Source organism: Odontomachus brunneus, unplaced genomic scaffold (genome assembly GCF_010583005.1).
Source record: "Odontomachus brunneus isolate Ranch 3 - 2012 unplaced genomic scaffold, Obru_v1 Obru_scaffold_033, whole genome shotgun sequence".
In the NCBI taxonomy this organism is placed as follows: Eukaryota; Metazoa; Arthropoda; class Insecta; order Hymenoptera; family Formicidae; genus Odontomachus; species Odontomachus brunneus.
Genome location: NW_022639483.1, coordinates 1,430,839 through 1,441,149, shown reverse-complemented (window position 1 = coordinate 1,441,149; position 10,311 = coordinate 1,430,839). Strand labels below are relative to the sequence as shown.

At 44.6% G+C, this 10,311-nt stretch overlaps 1 protein-coding gene across 1 annotated transcript in view; it reads right to left on the bottom strand.

Moving 5' to 3' along the window:
* Positions 1-3,982: 3,982 nt before the first annotated feature.
* LOC116843475 overlaps positions 3,983-10,311 on the bottom strand; it is a 354,588-nt gene continuing 348,259 nt past the window's right edge. The window contains exon 7 of the mRNA XM_032813922.1: positions 3,983-10,311. The gene's annotated coding sequence lies outside the window, so the exon portion shown is untranslated.

Sequence of the window (10,311 nt, the reverse complement as noted above, 5' to 3'; positions counted from 1 at the left end):
AAAAAAAAAAAAAAAAAAAAATATATATATATATATATATATATAATTTCAACGTAATTTTTACTACAATATTTTTTCTACACAGAGAGAATGTTTGGTCGAAATTAATATGACAATAAAAGAATCAAACTCGTCTTGGTTGAAGGAAATAGAATTTCTGGTTGTTAGTACCAGAAGATCGGATTTTAAGAATCAGAAAGTCTGTTACTTCGGCCAGAAAGTGTTTGGTTCGTTGATTGTCACGTTAATTTAACCATCTTTTTCTCCGTGCATAGCAATGCAATCAGTAGAATCTTGCTGAAAGGATCACTTAATAATAGCGAGTGTTCCCATTACTGACATAATTTGCAAACACAGACAGTGTTATCGCACGCAAGGCGCATGGAAGTTAATTCCATTGCCGCAAGCGCAGAGAGTTGGATTTGATACGACGAATTTGTGTACTACAGATTTTACAGTGAGACAGAAAACGGAGCAGTAAAGTAGGAGCGTTTCCGTTGAAAATCAGTGAATACTCATCGATTATCGGCGGAACATATACTCCTGTTACGGATTCAATCAGAAACATTTGTACTGATACACTTCGAGAGAGTATAATACATCGTAAGATGATATTTGCAAGAAGCGAAAATACGATTTCGGAAGGTAAAACGTTCTGCATCGCATTGCGACGCTGTGACGTCGACGCCAACTCTACAATGGTTTACTTGTATTTTTCTTGCATTATCGGACTCTTTTTTTTCTCCTTTTTTCCGTTCTGATATCGTTTTCCAGGAAACATAAACGAACACCTGTCTCTCTCTCTCTCTCTTTCTCTCCCCTTCTCTGTCCCTCTAACAACCAATCGCAAGCTGAATCGCCACTTTTATCGCGTGTCCTTTCACATCTCATTCGTGTACTTCATTGCGCCGCGGCCACAAGTGCGTGTCGCACGCAATCGATACGAAACGGAAAAACGATACAATAGGCCTTACGAACTACCGGCGCTCAATTTTGTACAATAATTTAATATCTCGATTAATTTACTCGATCCTATCAGCTCCCTTTCTCTCTCTCTTTCTCGCTCACTGCGTTTCGCTTGATTCGCTCTTCCTCTCCGTTTCCCTGGCCTTTCTCGAAACGCGTCGACTGACTAGCGATACGGTAATGTTACAATGGTGATTTTTAGTACGACGGTCATATCGTAAAATATACATTATTTTTTTTCGCCGCCTCGCTTCTATCGCGACGGCTCTTTGAATAACTCTTACACTCTCTTACTCTCTCTTTTTCCCGCCTTCTCAACTACTTATACGTGATACCTCCTCCTCATCCCCGATTTACATTTACAATGTATTTTAATTACAAGTTTACGCTACTTAAGATTTATCCCAATGGCTCGCCTCGGAATCGTCGAGTTCAAACGGGATCGCGAATCACGGGAGAAGCAATCGGACCGATTGCACGTAGTACGATAGAGATACAATTGGTTCGAAACTTAGGCGCTGTACGTACATCGTCCACGGCGATAACACGCTTTCAATGACGGGTTCGGCGCAGCAATGAAATACAAAACGCATCGAGTCCGATGACTCGCGTAAAAAGTGACTAACGACGTCGCTGATGTATCGTTACCTCGTCACTCCAACGCGAGAAAATGGTCTGACAATATATAATACTTTCGACAACTTTTTCTCTAAATTCTTCTCGTCACGTTGTGTGACAGCTCTGCGTGATGTTCGTGTCGCGAAATGTTCGTGTCGCGATATAGCGCGCGCGCGCGCGCGTGCTTGTGATATTTAAATTACCTTCTTTACATCTTTCTTTTTCTTCCGTTAACATTTTTTTTAACACGTTCGCTACCAACCATATGCGTGTGATGCAATGATCTCCCACGAGTGACCGGCGTCACGTATGCGTGACAGCAACAATTTTTTTTTCTGCACACTGAGAATATCGTAGTTTTTTTTCACGTGAGGTAAAGATATCAATATCCGGGCATGTATTTAATCCTGGACATTCTTATCGTTTTGATCTTTCTCGATGCAAATTGTTCAACTTCCAGCATAAAATACATATATAGATATATTGAATATACAGGGTGTAAATGGATACCCATTACAAACTTTCAGGGCACGTAGCGGACTCATAGTTGATCAATTTTTTGTTAGGAACTCATGTCTGGAAACCTCGCATTTTCGTGCTATATATCTTGAATCTCGACAGGAACTTCTTCTTGCGGGACACTTGAAGAGTTTAGTGTATGAGACCCCGTAACAAAACTGAAGAAGAACTGCAAGGATTGCAGCTGCAGCGCAAAACATGCAACACAACCCCGGGTATTTTTTGACCGGTGTACCAGAACATGATTCGCAGGTGTAATGCTTCCAACGAAGTTGGTGGTCGGCACTTGGAGCAGTTCTTGCAGCTTGAAAACCTAAACACCAAAACAACATCTCGGTGCACAGCACGGCTGCCCCTGCAGGCAGACAACCCAGTGGGACCAAAAATGTGCAAAGAATTGTTTAACGCGCGGCATACGAACGAAATTTTCTCTCGTAGCACGGAAATGCGACGTTTCCGAGCATAGGTTTCTAGTAAAAAATTGATTAGATACAACTTTCCCGCACGTTCCCTGAAAGTTTGTAATGAGTATTCATTTGCATTCTGCATACGTATATTTTATGTTGGAAGTTAAATATCCGTATTTAAGGACCAAAAAAATGAAATGTCCAGAATTAAATACGCGTCCGAGAACTGGTAATTTTAAATTCTTTTCAATTTCACCCTGTTTCCAGTAGTGCAGGAGTAAACTGTCAAGAAAGCTTATCTTGTTAAGGAACGTAGTGAAATTTCGCTAAGAATATGACGAGTTTTTTAGTAGCTCTCAATTTCTAAAATATAAATACACAGAGGAGATATCGTAGTAAATATTAATTTATAACTGTATCCCTTTTTACAATGTTTAAAATATAAATAACACATGTAAAAAAATAAGGGGATAATAAATCACTGCAAAATATCTGTTCATTTCTCAGCTATACAGAATCCCATAGTAATTCTTACTATAAAATTCTCTCCATGCATATCCACATTATCAAACTAAGTCTGTTTTACACATTTACGTAAAAAAAGGAAAAAAGAAAAAAATTATGAAATGGCCGTGGGCAGGATTCGCAAAGTAAACTCTGGTAACCAACGTGTTAAGATAATGGGAAACGAGAAGTGCTCGTTAAAACGACGATGCGGAACGTCGTTTCCTGCTTACGTATACTTGAGCATCGTCGTGTCTTAATTCGCAAAATGACGCGTCATCATAAATGAGAACGAGGATCTCGCGCGCGCGTGGCGAAATCGTCACGAGCAGTGCAATTATTTGGTTTTGCGTTTACGACAAAATAGAGTTTAACTGTTCGATTCGTCTGTTTCTCTCCTCTCTTATCGCGCACCTTTGCTCGAGATCGTGAGAGGAGAAGCTCAGCTTCTCGCGCGCGTTCCGCCGCCGCGAGGAAGCTTCTCGAATCGCGCTCGTTCTCGATTTCAGAGGTAAAGTTCGACGAGGATAAAGCCGTCGAGCGAAAATTCGCCAAGTTTTCCCGGATATTTCGGTTAGATTTTCGAACTTGGAAAATTAAGTATGCCTCTGCGCCGGTATCTCGACGTTAGTGCGCCCGAAATGCTCGGCTCTCTCGCGACGCGACGCAGCGCATCGATTTGCGAGTGCTCGCGTCACGGAACACGCGCTGCATCGACCCTCGAATGCGCACAGTTCAGCACATACGCGCGGCATTTCCCATGCATTTTAGTGCAATGATACTCCCGCGCGTCAACGTAAATCGTATTCCTCAGAAAATTTAAATGCCATTTACACGGCGCGATATATATATCGTGTCGTTTATTTTTCTTGTCCACTTGGCTAAATTGGGTACGAGCGCGGCGTTCACAACTCGAACACCCGCAAATGTGAAAAAGTCGTCGTCGTTACATTCTCTCGGCATCGAGACACGCCTGTAAAAATATTCGAAACTGCTTGCTTGATAAGAACACGGTATAAAATTATGAATCGTGTCGCGACGTTACGTCTAGCGACAATGCGAAGAACGGTAAAAAATCTTGGCTCTTCTTCGTGGCAGTCAAGAGTTGAGCGGAAATAATGTCGTGAATCTCTCTCCTGGGATATCCTCGGGTGACGTTCGCGCTCACACCTCGCTCACCGCAAAAAAAAAAAAAAACAAGACAGATTGATCGTGCTTTGATATTTTGCGCCAAACTTACTATCCTTAAGAATCGCTCGTATCAATGGATATTTCTTGTGAATATCCGGGTTATTATCGACATAATACGTCTGAGCAATGTGAGTCGCTCGCCTTCTTAGAGCGCGTCGCAGCGTGGAATGTTTGGAAAACCAACGACTTGAGAAAACGCCATCGACATGTAACGATCGGTTATCGGACAGTTTCTCGCACGAGAGCTTTGATCGGGTTATTTGAAGATGAGATTTAAGGCGAACTGGGAAAATTGCACTTATATGAGTGTTGGGTAATTTAGGGATATTTCGACATACACGGAGAAAATAATGTAGTAAAAATTACAACCCCTCTCCCCAACTTTTTGTGATGAGATCACACAAAATTATAACCAAAATTAAATATACACGTCTGACTTTTTACTACAAAATTGTTGTAATTACTTGAGTATTTTTTATATCGTATGATATCGGTAGATCGTCTTTACCATTTTTATAGTAATTTATATTATACATATAAATTAATCAGTGTAGTTTAGCTTTATAAAAAACTATAAAAGGAAATATAATTTTAACGTGACTTTTACTACAATATTTTCTCCGTATACAAAAATAATAGTTTCGGGTTAAACTATTGATATTTTAACGTTTCATTAATCAAAATCGGCATTTTGATTTTTTTTCTTAACTCTCGATATTTCACGCCAAGAAAAAATACTTGAAAATTTATTTGTGTGATATAAGACTTGTTTCTGTGAAATAAAGTTTATTTCCTTGAGTAAACTTCATATCCTATAAATAAATATTAAAATATTTTTTCTTAGTGTAGTTTAGACTCTCTTTTTCGAGCAATTGTACTTGCAAGAATTAATATCTTGCAATTTTTATTCTTTCTCAGTGTCCCAAAGAACAAAAAGAGAAAAGATTTTCCTTTCTTAAAATCAGAATAAAACTTGTATCAAGTAACGTACATATAGCATGTTATGAGGATTAGTTATATAGGACAGTGAAAATCAGAGAACATAGGCATTCATAAAAAGAAAAGTTTAATTAATTGCTGCCTTGTCATTAAATCGAGGGAGATCTCGACATGCGTTCGTAGAGATTCAGAAATTGCAAAAATGACTCTAGTTAAGTTTGTAATATAAGATACATACGCAGAGATGAACATCTATCTTTCGCTTTTCACAGCGACATTTTTTTATGTCTTAATGTAAGTTTTTTTTTGCAACATTTTCTTATCAAACTCGTTTCTTATAGCCACTGAGGATATTATGATATGTTCCAATTCTATCGCGCGGATAATTTATTCACGTGCCTTTCACTGAGATAAAATCACTAGAAACGAAGCTCATATAATATGAATTTTGTTCGCAAACTGATCGCCGGATGTATTGGCTTTCGATACACACAGTTGTCGTTTCAGGTGTCTGCATATGTAGCACGAAGCCGCTGAGTCATAAAAATGCCGAGGTCTCCCACGTGTCTCCGCAAAATATCCCTGAACTACCCGCATTTTCAATTCTCGTTTGTGCTCTTCCTCGAGATAATAATTCTCCGCTCTCGGCGCGGAAGAGAGAGAAAAGTAAACGCGATCCAGTTTATTTCCGAGCGTACGCGCAACGTGTGTGTGTGTGTGATTCTTCGATTAAAAAAATCAGAGAACGAATCGAAACATCTCGCGTCGCGCGTACGCTCTGTTGATTTTAATCAACGAGTCCCGTCTACAATTGTTAATTTTTCTCTCGTGGTCGCGCGAACGACGTTCAGGCGCGTAGATTGTACTGATGTGTCGGAAACTTAAGTTGCAAGAGAAATCACGATCACAAACACATATTCTCTCCTTTCTCCTATCAAGGATCACCTGAAGTCGCCCGCGGATCTCAATCCTCGGCGTAGCCAAGTCGTTTTTCTTTTCTATTTTATTCTCTCGGTACAAGGATATATATATATATATATATATATATATATATATATATATATATATATATCGCATCTCTCTTTGCTCGCGACTCGGTCTATTAAGTAAATTGTGATAAGTAACGATATACACATTTAATCCTACCTCGGAGACGAACGTATTCGAAATGCTGTAAATCTCGCTCCGCTCGACAGACACGTCGCGTCGCGTATCAAATAATAAAGTCTCCGATGCCAAATGGCGTCAACGGGGTGGAAAGGGTTTTACGAGCGAAGATGGGTGTCCTTGGGCGCACGCGAGCGCGCTCGCGAGAGAGAAGAAGGGAAAATTCTCTGCGCGTTATATATCTAAAAATAAGAGAGCCCCGCGATATATATCTTCTCTCGGCAGCACCTCGGCGACGGCGACGGCGGCGGCGGTGCGCTCCATTATCGATAGTAACTTTCACTCCCGGCGTGTCCGTTTCCTCGCCATTCGATGCATCCGTAATTCCGCCCGATAAATCATGCGCTCCTAGCGGTGTGCTCGCTATCGCTGCATCGCGAGACGGAGCGTTATCTGGCGGAATTTACTCCTTCGGCTTTCCAAGAGTGCGCGCGCGAAGAGAGGCGACACTTTGGAAATTAAGTTCGCCATGATTCTTTGCCTTTCGAAATTAAGCGTCTTCGTGACTCGGCGTAACCGACGCCGATAAAGCGACGCCAACGGAAAGTCGGCCAAGAACGAAAGAGGGCAAGAATCTGCCGGAAGTAATCGCGATATTTCTGACAGAGAGAGAGAGAGAGAGAGAGAGAGAGAGAGAGAGAGAGAGGCAGAGAGAAGAGAGAGAGATAGAGAGAGCACTGCCAGAGTGCAAATCAACACATCCGTGCAAATACTAAGCGTACTCAATTTCCGCCCGATTTCCGCCCCGCGTCGTCGCCTAATCTCGCGCCGTTGCAGATTCTACCGAAGCTGAAATTCCGCTACTCTCTCTCCACGCCCAACAGCGGGTGAGCGAGGTGAGCGCTGCACCGCGCCGCCGCCGCGCCGTCAGAGTCGATTCAAGGTGCAGTCACCTTTCTCAGGGGCCGGGTGACCGTGGAATTCCACTGGGTACACTCGGGCGGAAAAATAATCTCGTTCCGTAAAGTACATCTTCGCCGTGGCTCTCTCTCTCTCTTTCTCTCTCTCTCTCTCTCTCTCTCTCTCTCTCTCTCTCGCCTTCTCTCTCGCTTCTTCGCCCTTTTCTCTTCTCGCTCCTCTCGCCGTCTCGTCTCCACCGTCGTGGCCATTACGTCGGTCGAGGAACTAACTTAAACTCGGCCGCGCCCCGTGCATTTTAATGCGACCGCGATTTATCAGGCAGCGCGGCATTTTCGACGCGCGGGAATTGCCTCGCGCGTGACATCGAGAGTAAAAGTGACCACCCTGCGAAAGAGTCACTCACATGGCGCGCGTGTGTATGCATGTGCACCCGCACCCGCGTTCCAACGGCGATTGAAACGCTGTCCATAAAGGACAATTCGCACCTTGGCAGAGAGGCAGAAGGCGATCAGAACTCGCGCGCTGGTGGAAAAGCAGAAACTGTCGACTACCGTCTGACCACCAGCGTGCGAGTTCCGATCTGTCTTTCTGCTTTTCTGCCAGGATGTGAATTCTCCCTAACACAGCGCGAATCGCGACTGAAATTTGGTGTGTCATGCCGCAAGACAGTTCGGCAGTCGCAGGTTCAAATGTCGACACGTTGGTAAAAGATGGATCGACCGCGCTTTCTTTCTTTCTCTTTTTCTCTCTCTCTCTCTCTATGTATCTATCTATCTATATCTCTTCCTTTCTCTCTCTTTCGATTCCATCGTGCACACGAAGGTGTTTCGCGGCTGTCGACGTTCTACGTGAGAGCTGCTCCTCGAAATAAAATTTGATATCGGGAAAACTGCGGGAGGAATTGAACGTTAAGTTGATAGCGGGGTACGGAGGTAAAAGCTAATACGAGCCGAACTCTCATATCGCGTCCATATCTAAAACAAGACGAAATTTCTCGAATAACGTGACTGGAATATGAAAAAATTTGCAAGTCACCCGCCTATTAAATACACCCGTTGATGTTTACCGTTGTCACTCGCGAGAATTCTCCGGCATTCACTCGTCCGGAAGGACACCCATCTTCGCTCGAGAAAAATGGACGACGACATTCGCGTTCGGAAACCCGCGCGGTTCCCTACAACCGCGGAAAAACCTTCTCAAGATTATAACCCCCTAACAATAATTTTACACACCGAGTAGAAAAAAGGAAAGAAAAACGGTCGCGTCCTTATATCCTAACCGATATTTTGATAATTTCTTCACCCCGCGATCTCTCGGCGATCGTATCGCACGCGGGCTACCCGCGTACCTTCCGCTCTCTTTTTCATCCTCCTCTTCCCTTCTGTCATCTCCTTGCGCTCTCTTCCGGTACGCGGATACCCGGATACTCGACGACGATCCAAAGTGTGTGTGTACCCTTAAAATTACGATAGTCGAGGACGCGTGACACTAGCTGAACTATACCGTCTCCGTCGTGCCTCTGTACATTGGTGTTTTTATTTAGAAAATAATTCGACCGTTTAGAATATATAATTTATGTATATATATATATATACTTTTTTTTATTTATATATATATATTTATCTGTATATGTATGTATATATTTATATAGCTGCAGTCCTACGTTGCTTAGTGCGGTGTCTTCCTCTCGCTTTATGATACACGTTCGCACGGCGCGACACGAGCTCTCCCTCTCCTTTTCTCTCGCCGGCGCGGCCACCTTCTCGAATAAAACACAATCTAGGGATTCTAACGACTCGTCTCTCCTCGTTCCGTCCTCTTCCGTTCCCGCCGATTGGAGCACCGCGACTCATTGAGTTCTTTCCTTTCCTCCTCTCCCGCTCTCGGGGATGATCTCGAAAAGTAATTCGGCGTAGACCCGATGCGCTATCGAACTTCGGTTCTCGATCGAGCTCGGCACGATCATCAAATGGTCACAGCGCGTGCACAGCGTTTCTACGCGTACCTATGTATACATATCACATGGAACAATCACAGGCTCCATGTGGCCGATGGCCCGTCGTTTCCGGCGTTCGCGGGCCGAACTTGGCCTCTTCCCACGGCTGGCTGCACGCGGCCCCCGCGAGAGATTTCCGTTCGGCGTTATTCGTGCTCGACAACGCTGATATCTCGCGGTAATCAGCGCGCTAAGGTGGAGGAAAATCCCGACGAGAGTCCTCCCGTCCGATCTTCTTTCCCTCGACGATACTCCGGGAGAGACACTCCCCGCGGTAACGCGAAAAACGTGGCCCAGTTTCACCCCTGTCTCTCCTTCTCGCGGAGTCGCGGCGGCGAGAGAATAAGACTTACTAAGTACCGTTTGAGGACTGTTGAAGAGTGCGCGTAATCATGACGGAGAACTTATAGCTGTCTTTTGTGCTCTCCCCCCTCGGCCCTCGATGTTATCTCGTTATATGTCAAATTAAATGTGAGGGTCGAAGGGAGATCGAGCAGCGGCGGGAACACAGAGCCGGGAAAGAATGAAGGAACTCGAAGGCAGCATATCCCAGGTGTGGGGGTGTAATCCGCGCGGCCGGAGTAAAGAGACTCGTTCGCGTCCCGGCTACTTCATTCGGGGTGTATCCTCGCGGGTAGTCAGCCCCTACGGGAACTCCGGCTGAATTCGCGACGTTGTCGCGTCGATGACGACGCTCGGTCCAGGACAATGCCGGTGTCTGTCTCGATAGTGATCCCGTGCGGAATGGATTTTCCAGACTGCGCTATTACAGCGAGGTAGGTAATAACGGCGATCACACCGCGTGCTCGCTACTCGGGTTTGGTCTCGCTTCTTGATATTCTTCGTCGACGTTCCGCTCTGGTCTTCCTTCCTTCCCGTCCGACTCGAATTGCTGATTCCTCTCTTCTCTTTCCTCGTGTTTCGCAACGACAGGAACTTTGGTCTTCCCTACGCTCTCGCAACCCTATCAGCTGCCTTTGTCTTCCGCTCTGCCGTCGAATTTCCTTGCTCACGGATCTCGTCCCGCGCTAAGTGAAACAGCGCGGAGGAGTCCGCGCGCGGTCGTCTCCATGCAGATCCCGTCTTCCGTCTTTTGTCCCAACGCGACGCATCCGGTTCGTCGGCGCTCGTCGTCGTCGTCGT